We start from the raw sequence: 12,419 nt of genomic DNA, 5'->3' as shown, positions 1-12,419 counted from the left end.
AAAAAGAATGGGGACAGTAGGAGGTGAAAATGGATTGGCTGTGCTGAAATCAGCCCATGTCAAGACACAGAGTGAGGGGTGGGGGAAAGCAGTGAGGGAAGAGGGCATAGGTGGTGGTATTGAGGCCCTAAAATTATTTAAAAATCTTTAATATTAGAGTCCTGAAGGCTGCAGGGTCCCCACGCACAAGAGGAGATGCCATTTACGACCGAAGGAGGAGAAGAAATTTCTTCACCCAGAGAGTGGCAAGTCGGTGAAATTTTTGGCCACACAAAATAATAGAAGCCAAAAAACATTGAATGTTTTGAAGGAGGAGTTAAATATAGGTCTTAGGGCTAAAAAGGAACCAAGTAGTCTTTATTCATTCATGGGATGAGGGTTTTGCTGGCCAGGCAGCATTTGTTGTCCATCCCCAATTGCCCAGAGGACAGTTCAGCAATCAACCACATTGCTGTGGGTCTGGAGTCACATGTAGGCCAGACCAGGTAAGGCTGTCAGATTACCTTCCCTAAAAGGACATGGAGGATGGGAGATAAAGCAGAAACAGGGGCTGATTGGCCCACTACTGCTCCTATTTTCTATGTTTCAATTCATAAGAGATTCATTCACATGGCAAAGAGTTGTATGACTATTGCAATCTTTGAGCATCAGTCTCAAAGAGTGATTTCACTTATCATTTCAAAAAGTGTAATTAACCATACAAAAAAAAAAATCAACAACCCCACCCCCACCAAAGCAGAGGCACTTCCACATTATCCTAACAAAAGTTAAAATACAGTAATATTCTGGGCATCGATGCTGCAGTCCAACCTGTCTCACAGCAGTTGAAGGTGTACTCCAAACACTACTTCTTCTCCAGATATACTCTGGCAGGGCACAACAATAATTACATGGAACCAAAAATAATATGACACCAAATTATTTTAAAATTCCTTGTACAATCTTGACATTTTCAGTAAGAAAAGAGAGACTCTCAATGTGGTAAAAATATTGAAATGGAAATGACACAATTGAGACCTTTTACTAAATTCAATACTTAGCATTACCACATTTGTTTCATTCTCACTACTTCAGGTGAATTTGAGTGTTTGCATTTCGACCAAAAATGCTGATGGGACCAATTTACTGAAGGCATGGAGGACTTGATTTGACATGCAAGAGGTGTGCTGTGTTGTACCACAACTACAAGGCAAAAGACAAGTGTAATTGATGAAGAAAAAAAAAGTGCTGCTTTCTCTCTCTCAATCACTTGCTGAGAAAAACTGCATCATGGACCAACACGATTTAAGGTCAAGCGAGGAGAGGAAATATTATTGTGGAGGAGGCAAGATTAGTTTGCAGGTGTGGGGGCAAAGAGGTGTAATTTAGAGACTAAAATATCAGGCAACTGGAGGTGGCTTCTCTGGTAGTGACTTGGCAAGTTATGTCTCTCCATTCCAGGTGATCGCACTTTTGTTTTGACTTTCCCACTGTACTTCAGCCTGTTCCATTCAATTGTGGCTTCTCCTCACCTTGATGGTGCGGCCTGACCCCCTTCAAATGTCAAGAGGTTACAGCCTTAAATCTTATTTTAAAAATATAGTATCACCAAAAATAGTTTGTCTTTGGAATCAAGACCCTGGGAAACATTAGGAGCTACCTCAGCTGGGTGGGAGGGAGGTGGTAGTGTAGTCTCTAAGCGAGAGGGACCTTCCTTCCAGGAAGGCAAAAATAGCTGCTTGGTTGCCAGAACCTCTGTTGCCTAAAATCAGCCAAAAAGAGAGAGGACAAAGGACAGAAGACAGCAACCAACCAGGCTACTACAGCCTCCACTAACAGAATGGCAGTCAGTAACCATTGCCCAATAGACCCAGAGAGGTTGTCTCCCAAGCCAGTTGCAGGATTCTCAAATGGAAACAAAAGTAGCCTTCTACCATCCATATTTGATTTTTCTTTTTTTTTTAGAAAAAAGAAAAATCATTTTACAGGGTGAAGGCAGCACCAGCATTTATTTCCATCCCCAGTTGCCCAGAGGCCATTTAAGAATCAACGACATTGCCATCAGTACAGAGTCACATAGGCCAGATCGTGTAGGGGTGGCAGTTTCCTTCCCCAAAAGATCATTGGGCTTCCTATGGAATAGGAATTCCCTGATTGGGCCAGATTAAAAGAACCCCAGCTGACATATAAAAAGGGCAAGGGTCAGGGATACTGACACTCTGGTACCTGACTGAGGCAGTACTATGGTCAAAGGTCTGTTCATAAGGGGTGACTTGATTCTAAGGTTTTGGAGTAGATCTGTAGCTCGGGTTGTGGGTGTTGAGGTTGGTTGGCTCGGTGAGCTGGTTTGTTGTTCCGCAGATGTTTCGATACCATGCTTGGTAACATCCTCAGTGCAGCCTCTGATGAATGGCGACTTGGATTTGGTAGAGGGGTGGATACTGGCCTCTGTTGAAGCATTGCACCTTACTTTTTGTTAACTTTTTTCAAAGAGAAATCAGGCAGTCAGCTAGGCCATACCCATTTTAAACACACGGAGGGTTAAATGGGACCTCTCCACTGTTAGCAGTCAGAGCACCACCACAGGCATTGCTAACCCCAGAGCTCATGAGTCAATCCTCCTCTTCATTTCCACATGGCCCACTCTTTGGGAATCTCTGCATTAAAGGATTGCACATGATTATTCATTTTGCTTATTAATCCTTATTTGATTTTTTTATGGAAGTGGTGGAAGGTGGGATTCTGGTGACCTGGTGAATGGTGGGTGGGGAGTTTAAGGGGTGGAGTTTTACATTTTGCATGAAGGAGGAAGAGGATCCTAGCTTCTGAGAAGGTGCTCCCAATGCACAAAAAGTCACTATAGACAGTAGACCCCTCCTTACTGCATTTTGCAAAAAAAAAAAAAAAAACAAGATTGCCTACTCCCATCCAGCTGCCTGCACCAGACACATTATGGCATAAGCAACGCAATGTTGGCTCAATTAATCCTTATTTATTTCAACAGCCACCTACTGTCCATATGGTGGGGTGAGCTTGGAGTGTGTAGGGCAGGGCTCCTGCCCTGTTTTGTCTGCTTCCCCACTGCCAAAAAACATACCTGGTAGGATCATGTAGCATGCAGCCTCAGTTCTTTAGAGGATAATAGAAGCCTGGAACTTTCTAAAAGTTATTGAGACTAGGACAATAGAAAACCAGTGACTTATTTTTTGTTAGTTTTAAAAGGATATGGTATATATTCAAGTAAATAGAGATTTGGGATATTGATCAGTAATCAATGCTGATCAAAATCTCACCGAATAGCAAGACAGACTCAAGGAACTGTTCCTTTTCTTACGTTTAGATACTTTTACTGAGATAAAATGTAGTTTATTATTGTGTCACTTTAAAATGAAAGCCTGCAAAGGGCACATTTTCATCTCAGTTGTCAGTGAAAACATACAAACTTCTCATCACTGAATGCATTTTACATGGATTTCAAATTTCACTTTGCACAGCCAAGAGTTTAGTTGAAAATACGAATAATTACAGAAGTTTATGATTCAGTAAAAACAGATACAAACCAATTTGTTGTTCCATCTTTGGAAGGAGCGGACATCTGTTGAACTGACATGGTATTTTAGGGAATGTAACAGCTGGGGAATAATTCCCATAATGTCATCTTTCTTCTCACATTCAGGTCAGAATTCTGTAACACTGGGTGAAAACACGTATGTACAAAACCACACTACTGTTGCCAGCTTGCTGTCCAGTCTAATTAGCGTGATGTTTTTTGTCCTAACACACGATTGCAATAGGGTGATCTTTTCAACAAGGGCTTCAGTGTGTAGATTCTAGTAACTGCACAATCACAGCTCATTCAACACCACTGATTACTACAGCACAATTATAACCAGAATATTCAAAACAATAGCAAGAAATTAATGACATTGTACTGGCCATAGTATATACTGAAACAATCAGTTACAGAATTGTGACGTTAAAGCTGTGTTGGCATTGCGGTTTAACTTCAGACTGAGCTGTTGCACAAACTCAGGATCATCCTGGAATCTGTTTGGATTATCATTCTAGGTTTAAACTAGATTAATAAGTAGTGAGAAGCAGAACTTTTGCATTTTATTTCCTCCCTTGCTACCAGGTTATCTTTTGGTGACTTTTAGATGTTCTAACCATTGTGCGTTTCTTATTTTGGCTTCACAAAGCAATACAGTCATTTGATGTTAGTACAGAAATTGAGCATTGCAGAGAGAAGAGAGACTCTCTTGCTGAAGCTTATCTTGCACTCTTGCAAGAATGCTAAACTTCAACTGCATGAGCATCCTCGTTTTACTGCATACGAGTATATACAAGCCAGCTGCCCCTAACCCACAAGGTCAGAAGGATCACAAGGCCCCACTTTCATAGTCTGTACTCAGGGAAGTGATGGCCTAGTGGTATCATTGCTGGACTGTTAATCCAGAGACTCAACATTCTGGGGACCTGGGTTCAAATCCCACCACAGCAGAAGATTGAATCTGGATTCAATAATAATCTGGAAATAAAAGAGAGAGAGTCTAAGGATGGCCATGAAACCATTGTCAGGGGAAAAACCCATCTGGTTCAATAGTATCCTTCAGGGAAGGAAACTGCATCCTTACCTGGTGACTCCAAACCCACAGCAATGTGGTTGACTCAACTGCCCTCTGGGCAATTGGGGATGGACAATAAATGCTGCCTAGCCAGGGATGCCCTCATCCTGTTAATGTACTAAAAGAGAGAGCTGCCCAACAAGATGGATTAAGGAGTGTTGCCCCTTTATGCCCACTATCTTTGGACTGATTCTACACAACATGAGAAAACAAGGTGTAGAGCTGGATGAACGCAGCAGAGGAGCAGGAAAGCTGACGTTTTGGGTCTGGACCCTTCAGAAAATCATGTTAATTAGACTGGACAGCAAGCTGGCAACACTAGTGTTGTTTTGTACATACATGTTTTCACCCAGTATTACCTTTTTCTAAAGGGTCCAGACCAAAAACGTCAGCTTTCCTGCTCCTAATGCTGCTTGGCTGGCTGTGTTCATCCAGTTCTACACCTTATTATCTCTACACAAGATGAATTGGCCACATGGTTGAGCAAGTTGCTGCAACAAGGTCTGAGCAAGGTTTTCCACGTATACAGTAAGGGATTCCTTCACGTGAAGGCTGTACAAGACCTATAATCCAACTGTTCATGTGCTCATTCAACATTGCTAGCCTATTCACTAAAGCAGCATTCAAGAAAACAATAGACAATTGTGTTACATCATTATGCATGATTACAATCTAGACACGTGCAGCCAAGTTGTCTGAATTTGTATTAATTGACTGTGTGACTTCAGTAATTCACACTGTTGAGTTCACCCTGAACAACATTATGTATGCTCAAACAACTCAATTTTCTCAAAATGTTCAGTAATTTCAGACAGAAACCCATTTTCAATGGAATAACAACCCCTAACAAGTTTCCAATATGCAGAATGGAGTCAGCTGCACATAAAATAATTACCCACAGATGTTGGTGGACTCCAGCCCACATTCAAATTCATCATTGCTCGATTTTTCAATTTGATGATCACCCTTTCGTTGACAAGCTATTTGAGAAATCCATTCTTAATGTTCTCTACCACATGCTTACCTTCACTGGTCAGTGCACACATTGGTCTTCCTACAGCTCTGTGCACTACAAGTTTGGTCTCAACAACCTTCATAAGTCCTGAGCCATTCGCTCACCATGTAAGCTTGATGCTGAATGAGAGCACGTTAAGAACAATCCTGCATGATAATTGTAATCCTGGTCATATCACTGCTCACTGTACATCATGCAAACTCACAAATAGGCCCAAGGCTGCCACTGTCGATCCTAAAATTAGACCAGCTTACCTCAACTCATCATGTAAAGGAGGGGTCTCAAAACTTTCAAAGATGTTAGCATTTTCACGTGGCACAATGCAGTTGCAACATAAGCACTAATCTCCACTAACAGGATACTGCCAATCTCAAAGACAGTCACCTACCACAGAAATGAACGTGATATGAATTTCATACCAATGTGATGTTAAGATCTGTATATTGTGCGCGAATGACTGGTGGGTCATATCATACATCCCCTCAGCTGTGGAGTTTGCAAGCATTATGCCAGACATTAGGTGACAAAGTGCAGACCAATTGGAGTTGGTGTATCTTCAGTTTAATTTTTTTTAAACTAATGCTTATGGGATAACTATTTTTTGATATATTCCCTATGGCATCACCTCAAAAAGAGTCCACTTGCTAACCAATCAACACCCTTTGCTCATGCAGTGTAAACTGTTACACCTTATGAAATGTTATATTCTTATATCTGTTCCAGTGACTGATGGTAATATCTCGTTTTTGAAAACATCCTTAAAGGAGGAGTCTTTCTGTCTTGACAGCAGGGGCATATGTACCAATGTTCACTGTTTCACTACACGATAGCTTCAGCTGTCAAAACTCCAGCACTATCCTCGTGGACACCAGCGTTACTACAATTCATGCCTTTTCTAAAAATTGCGCTGAAACAAGTTCTTAAGGCCATAAGATGTAGGAACAGAAATTAGGCCATTCGGCCCATCGAGTCTGCTCTGCCATTCAACCATGGCTGATAAGTTGCTCACACCCATTCTCCCCATAGGAACCTACCTATCTATTTCAGTCTTAAGTGTACTCAGTGATCTGGCCTCCACAGCCTTCTGTGGCAGTGAATTCCATAGATTTACCACTCTCTGGCTGAAGAAGTTTCTCCTTGACTCCATTCTAAAAGGTCTTCCCTTTAAGGCTGTGCCCTTGGGTTCTAGTCTCTCCTACCAATGGAAGCTCTTCCCAACATCCACTCTGTCCGGTTCATTCAGTCTTCTGAAAGTTTCAATTAGATACCACCTCATCCTTCTATACTCCAATGAATAAACTTCTCTGAACTTTTGTAGCTATAACCCTAACATAATGCTTTTAAAATTGATGTACTGTCAAAGAGAGAAGTGGAGTGATGGATGGGGGTAGGGGAGCGATGACAGTTCAGCAGGTGGGTTAGGGTTAAGAAAGAGTTGATAATGCAGGAAATAGAGGGTGAGAGTTGAGGGTGGGAGAGGGGTTGAGAATTGAGTGGTGTGAACAGGATGATGTTTTGAAATCAATATTTTATAAAATGATATCACCTAGCTTGCCATCTCCACAACTCATCACTTTGCTGTCACTTTCCACTCCCCCCACCCAACCCCGAAGACCTCCTGGCTCACCAACCATCCTTCCCAACTCGCCACATCTCTCAAGCCCTCAGTAGCAGTACATTTCATTATAATGCCTGGGAGTGACAGCTCTATCAAAGTACCCCATTGCAAAAGTTCCAGTAGGTTTCTCCACAGCCAGCACTGCACAGAGAGAGGGTCAGATCATGCAATCCCCAATTATTTTTAAGAAGGTATTATTTTGATGGGATGTGGGTGTTGTTGGAAAGGCCAGAATTTGTTGCCCATCCCTTATTGCCTTGGAATTGAATGATTTGCTAAGACATTGCCCAGGGCTGTTCAGAGACAAGCACATTGCTGTGGATCTGGAGTCGTATGTACACCAGACCAGGGATAGATGGCAAACTTCCCTTCCCTAAAACAGACATTACTGAACCAGATAGGTTTTGTAAGAAAAGCAATTAGATTCATAATCACTTCACTGAAACTGCTTTTCAACTCGATTTGAGAGTTGAATTTAAATTTCAAAATGTAGGTCTATGATTCAATGTCTCCAGGAGAATCAGCTTAGACATTTGGATTACCATCCTGGTGACATCACCTCAATTCTGCCTCTGCCCAAAATCTCATCCTATGAGCCTGCCAGCTGTTGTTTGCAGCCCACGGTTTAGGGAGTCCGAGCCTAAACTAGCTGAAATTGTGTAAGCGAATCTCTAGGTGAGCTCAAAATGGAATCTTGCTCAGTGGGGTGTTTGGAATCTTTTAAAGATGGTAGGTTTCCCCAACTCTCCTTGTGACCTCTGCACAACTATGTCCTCACAGCAGGAGTTCAATGTCTCATTGGGGCCCCAGAAAGGAATCGTAAAATGTGGAAAAAAAGTGATCGAGTTACTGTGGTTGCTTTTTTGTTATTATTGGCTCGTGATCCAACTACTTGTCACGAACCAAGGTAAAATAAGATAAGATCCAACATTTTCCTTAAACTGAATCCAGATTGGAGAGATCAGGGACTAGTCAGTAAACCACTAGCGCAACCACAATTTAAAGAAATGTATTCTCCCAAAGCATTGCTAATTTAGGTGTAAATTCCTGAAGATCTGGTTTAAGATTTGAAGCAACATTAGTTCTATTTGGTTTAAGAGGCTGTACTGTTTAATTAACCAGGCTAATAGGAATGCATATTTGGAGCCAGAGCTGAAGAATTATTGATGGTTCTTGAGAAGCAGAAATTATTAATCAAGAAGATAATGCAAGTATAAAGGGATTGCCATTTTGTCTACCCAGCTTAGCATGATATCTGTGTCTGTTTAGGAGTGACATCACCTGTATTTGGTTATTCTTATTCTAATACCACAAGTATTTTTCTTATATAAATATCATGGAATATTAAAATTTTCATATTGTGACGTATTTACACTTGCTGTATGAATGTAAAAAATGCCAGTTCAGAGATGCTTACCCAAAAGTACTGTAAATTATTTGTTCAGTTAGATCTATCCAAGATAACGGTGTAATCCCAATGTAGTGACAAAAAGATGGCATAACCACACCACAGCATAATGTGCATCACAGCATCAATATTATAGCTTTATACTTATCTACTTGTGTTTGAAACCAAGACAATAGATGATATAGCAGTTGAAATCGAAAATGGCCAGAATGCTCAGTTTTCCTTCACAAACAGCCAATCATGTATAGAAAGGATGGCCTGGGCACTACAAGTGGGGCATTATTTAATCATTGTAGCTACACCAGCAGGGTTGTCAAGACAAAGGCAACAGAAATAATGCTTCAATTGTAGAGAAGGAATTTTCAATTATAAATCCACATCTTCAGCTTCTTAGTTTTACAATGCTTTCAGGATTTGGCTGCACTGTTCATTTTCTTTTTTCCTATTTTATGCAACTGGGCCAGATTATGTTCCAGATATGCAAATATTTTAGAACTTACTTGACAGATGTGCAAGTGGAATCAGCTGATCTAACATCTCAGTAAAGTTTGAGCAAAATATTCCTCATTCATATTATGTAATAGATCAACTCAAATGTCTTTTAAAGTGATTGTTTTTTATCCAGGTCAATCTGAGATCACCAGCAATTGTTTCATTTCCCAATGCTTTGACAAGATCTGAAGAATAAATCCCTTGTAGCAACATTATACAAGCCAACTGGAAGAAGTGAGAATAAAACATATCCCTTTATGATGTTTAAGAGTGTGTATTTATCTTTGATAATGTTAGGTTCAGAAAAATATAAAATCACATTAATATGATATCAAGCTATCAATAACAAAGTGCCTGAAGTGGCTACATCAGCTAGGAGAGACGACATGGACTGTCAGGATTGGCCGAGTTCATCCTCACTGAGCAACATCTTTAACTCCTCTCACTTCAGATAAAAAAGGGATGGCCATAGGCACATGCTGGGCCCCAGTTATGCCCGTCTCTTTGTTGGGTACGTGGAACATTCCTTATTCCAGTCCTATTTTAGCCCCAACCCACAACTGTTTCTCTGGTAAATCAATGAAATCAGCAGTACTGCTTCCTTCTCCAGTCCAGAATTAGCGAAGTCTATCTGCTTCACTTCCAAATTCCACCCAACTCTCACCCTCACCTGGTCCATCAGACTCCTTTCCCTTCAACATCCATTTCCAATTCTGGGGTAGACTGGTCACCAACATCCACTACAAAACCACTGACTCCCACACAGTTAGCCAGTCTATACATCCTCACCCCCTACTTACTGTAAAGACTCCATTTTCCCAGTTTCTTCATCTCATTTGTTCTGATGATGCCATCTTCTACAAGGGGGCTTCCAAAATGTCCACCTTCTTCCTCAACTGAGCATTCCCCACCACGGTTGGCAGGGCCATCAGCCGAGTCAGACCCATCTGCTGCACTTTTGCCCTCACCCACTCTCTTCCCTCCCACAACAGCAATAGGATTCCTCTCATCCTTAACTACCATCCCACCGACATCCACAGTCAGAGGACAATCGACACTCCTTCTGCCACCTCTGGCAGGATCCCACCAAACATATTCTGCTCCCCTCCCTGGGGAGCCTTCCACAAGGACTGTTCCATCCGGGACACCTTGGTCCACTCCTCCTGCACTCTCGACACCTCCCTGCAGACCCACGGCACCTTCCTCCGCAATTACAGAAGGTGTAACACCCACTCATTTACTTCTTCCCTCCAAACTATCAAAGGCTTCAGACATCTTCCAGATGAAGTAACAATCTACCTGCACTTTACTCAAAACTGGTCTACTATATTCACTGCTCAATGTGGTCTGCTCTATACTGGGGAGAGCCAACAGACTGGGCGACTGCTTTGCACCTATGTTCTGTCTGCAAAAAGTGACCCGAGCCTCCAGTGGCCTGTCACTTCAGGACACTGTTTCCTGGCCAACATCTGTCTCAGGCTTGCTGCAATGCTTCAGTGAAGCTCAGCTGAAGCTGGAAGAACAGCACCTTATTTTTCACTTGATGTCATTGCAGCTTTCAGGGCTCAACAACAAGTTCAATCATCTTAGGGCCCGAGCCCCAAGACCAGGCCTTGTCATCACACGGGCTGCTATCACAACCAATCCATTGTTAGCTACTAATGGTCACCACTAGCAGCTATTCATTCTCCCAGGCTGACCTTTACCCATTCCTTGGTCTGGGCTCCATCTCCACCTACCAGTTACTCCTCTCCCCACCCCATCTTCAGCAATATATAAAAATCTTTTCCCAGCTACAATCAGTTCTGAAGGGCTACTGGGCCCAAAATGTTAATTGTGCTTTCCCACCACACATTACCAGACCTGAAAAAGAATAATGATTACGAGGTAGTTTTGTTATGGAGTTCCCCAGGGGTCAGTACTGGGACTCCTGCTTTTCCTGATCTATATCATTTATAGATCTTGGAATGCAGGGGATCATTTCAAAATTTGCAGATGATACGAAACCTGGAAGCAATGTTTACTGAAGAGGACAGTATACAACTTCAGAAGAAAGGATAAGCCTTCCATAAAGAGGAAAAGTTTTTATTTGGAGCAAGGCAAATTTTAAAATGGTACAAGACAAGAACTTTCAAAAGTTGATTGGAGTAGACTAGTGGCAGGTAAAAAGGAAGTCTGACAAGTGGGAGGCATTCAACAATGTTATGACCAGAATTCAAAGGCATTTTGTTCCTGTTAGGGTGAAAAGTAAGGCTGGTAATATTAAAGGGACAAATGGATGAATAAAGATAGACGTTCTAGTCAAGAATAAAAAAGAAAGATGATCTGATTTCAGATATAGACAACTTGGTTCAGTTGAATCTCTTAAAATCTATATACAGCATGAGGGCATTCTTGACAGAAATCAAAGCAGCAAAGAGATGAGATAGCATTGGTACAGAAGGATTGGATTATCCCTAACAGATTCTACAAACACATTAAAAGCAAGAGGGTAATGTCTCTTAAAGATCAAGGGAGGTTATCTTTGTGTTGAGCCCCAGGAGATGGAAGAGATGCAAAATATTTATTTAATGTATCAGTTTTTAACAGTGGAGAAAGAAATGGAGTCAAGGGAATGCAGAGAAATAAACTTTGAAGCTTTAAAAACAGTTCACATTAGAGAAGAGGATGTTTGGGAGGTCTTAGAGACTACAAAAGCAGATAAATCTCCAGGACCTAATCTAAATGTATCTCAGAACATTGTGGAAAGTAAGCGATCAAATTACGAGATCCCTTGCAGAAATATTTGCACCATTTATAACTACAGGTGGTGAGGTGCCTAATGACTGGAGCATGGCTAATGTTGTAACTTTGTTACAGGAAGGTTGTAAGGAGAAATTGGGGAACTATAGACCTTAGAGTCCGACTTCAGTTGTGGGTAAGGTGGAGCCGATTATAAAAAGATAGGATTTATGTACATTTTAGAGGTGGAAAAATGGATTACGGATAGCATGGGTTTTATGCAAGAAAAAGGTGTCTCACCAACTTGATTGGGGCTTTTCAAGAAGTAGTTAGCAAAAAGGTGGATGCTAGAGCAGTAGACATTGTTTATTTGTATTTGAGTAAAGTCTTTGGCAAGATTCCGCACGGTAGACTAATTAGTAAAGTTAGGTCACATGGGATTCAGGGTGAGTTTACATAATTGTCTCCTGCTGTTAAGCCAGAGTGATGGTGGAGAGTTGGTTTTCAAACTGGAGGCCTGTGACCAGTGGTGTTCCACAGGGATCACTTCTGGGTCCTCTT

At 41.5% G+C, this 12,419-nt stretch overlaps 1 protein-coding gene across 1 annotated transcript in view; it reads right to left on the bottom strand.

Moving 5' to 3' along the window:
• lpin1a (lipin 1a) overlaps nt 1-12,419 on the bottom strand; it is a 137,125-nt gene that overhangs the window by 108,892 nt on the left and 15,814 nt on the right. The gene's annotated exons all lie outside the window — the stretch shown is intronic.

The sequence above is a fragment of the Rhincodon typus genome, chromosome 5 (assembly GCF_021869965.1).
Source record: "Rhincodon typus isolate 14 chromosome 5, sRhiTyp1.1, whole genome shotgun sequence".
Taxonomy (NCBI): Eukaryota; Metazoa; Chordata; class Chondrichthyes; order Orectolobiformes; family Rhincodontidae; genus Rhincodon; species Rhincodon typus.
The sequence above is the reverse complement of the archived record's forward strand: the minus strand, read 5'-3'. Positions and strand labels throughout refer to the sequence as shown.